General features: G+C 42.0%; 1 pseudogene; it reads left to right on the top strand.

Annotated features, from left to right (window-relative positions):
* The first annotated feature begins 720 nt into the window (after positions 1-720).
* Positions 721-1550, top strand: LOC115522930 (annotated as a pseudogene).
* Positions 1551-1836: the final 286 nt, after the last annotated feature.

The raw sequence follows: 1836 nt of genomic DNA, 5'->3' as shown, positions 1-1836 counted from the left end.
ACACTTTCACTTTTACATCTTGATTTCTAGACCCATGATTTCTATTAATTGAAGACATAGCATCATACACTGGTTGCAAATTAAGAGTATATATTGCATTCTTGAAGGCGGTGCTCATCCTCACATAATAACATATCTGAGCTTGTGCCTCAGTCACAACTTCAATAAGCCACTCTATTAAAAGGTCAGTCCAGCAGCTTCTGGTGGTGGTATATGCATTAAGATCAGTGGACTCCATTGTTGTGTGCCCACTGCCATACTTCTCACTGTAAAATTGGTCCTTTGGTTTTGCTTGTCCATTGTTTATGCTTGAAGATATAATGCTCTGTAGACATTTGGGTATTGGAGCTAGTTGAGGTTTTATGAAGCAGAAAATATACAGAATATATGTCAATGCTAGTCAAGATGAATCACCGCCAGGGTGAAGGGGGTCTAATGTCAAACTGACACTAAGTGGCTCTTTGGTGTTTTCTTCAAATGGTGCCATATTGGGAGTTGAACATTGTTCTGTGTTTCTGACAGATTGGATATATGTTTTTGTTAATTGGAATGTCTAGTCTACTGGCATTTAATATAATTATCAGGACTGGTTTGATTCATCCATTTTGAAGACACGGGGGAGTGGGGGCAGTGGGGTGCTTAATCATCTGATTAAGGGGTGCTGAATCCAGGGGGGGTCTGACAAGCCAGCAGCTTGGGGTTCTGCAGCCACAGCCCCAAATGCCAAAGTTGAAGGTGCGTGGCACCACGTGCGTGGGGTGGGGTGGGGTGGGTGGGTCCTGGTCTTTGGCTTCTGGATTCGGACCTGTTTTGGCAACAAACACGTCTCAGCCTGTCAGAAATCAAAAGGTCATTGATTCTTCAGTGTCAGGAGTCTGATGATGCTGATTAAGATTATGGAAGAGATTCAGGCTCTTCCAGCTAAGAAAATTTGACCATCTCTCCAAGAAGCTAAAAGTAACAAGCAGTCTGGAAAGAATTCACAGGAATACAGGGAGGACTCAGAAGAAAAACATGTGAAGACCGAGAAGGATGATTCTCACTCTGCAGAGGACAGTGAAGATGAAAGAGATCCTAAAAATGTGCACCAGCAACAGCAGGCAGCCTCTTAAGCAGCTTCCAGACACAGAGAGATGCTCATGGAAGATGTGAGCAATGGAGAAGAGCAAGAAGAGGAGTCAGAGGCACCATTCCAGGAGAAAGATTCAGGCAGCAATGATGATTTCCTAGTGGAAGATTTGATGATAGTGACTATGGCAGCTCAAAAAAGAAAAAGAAAATGATGGTTAAGAAGTCCAAAGCTGAGAGAAAAGAAAAGAAAATTCCCAGACCCAGGCCAAAGGCTACAGTGATGCCAAGCCCTGTGAAAGACAAAAGGAAAAGCAGGTGGCCCCATAGCTTCAAAGGCTTCAAGGGAAAAGATTCCTTCTCTTAAAGAAGAAGTCAAGGAACCAGAAAGCCTTCCAGAAAAGAAATCCTCTGAAGGCCCTCCACTGGAGAAATCTGGGGACAAAGGGTCTGGAGATGAAGCCTGGTCTGGGGAGGATTGAAAAAGTGATGATGGTTTGGGAGGAGATTTTATTTAAAAAAAGAAAAAAGAAATAAGAGGGAAAAAGAAAGAAAACCTACTTACCATACAACATGTTTTCGGCTATGGCTTCACGCATGGGCTTTCAATGTTTTGTTTTGTTTTGTTTTGTTTTTCCTTTTCTTGAATATAACATTCTCTCTCTCCCTCCCTCTTAAAGAAAATCATTGTATTTTTTGTCTATTGGTTTTCATTATCTTTTTGTCTATTGGTTTTCTCTTTGCCATCACCCCTTTTTCTATTCCTTC

The sequence above is a fragment of the Lynx canadensis genome, chromosome C2, assembly GCF_007474595.2.
Source record: "Lynx canadensis isolate LIC74 chromosome C2, mLynCan4.pri.v2, whole genome shotgun sequence".
Classification (NCBI taxonomy): Eukaryota; Metazoa; Chordata; class Mammalia; order Carnivora; family Felidae; genus Lynx; species Lynx canadensis.
Note: the sequence above shows the minus strand (reverse complement) of the source record. Positions and strands in the feature narration are given on the sequence as shown.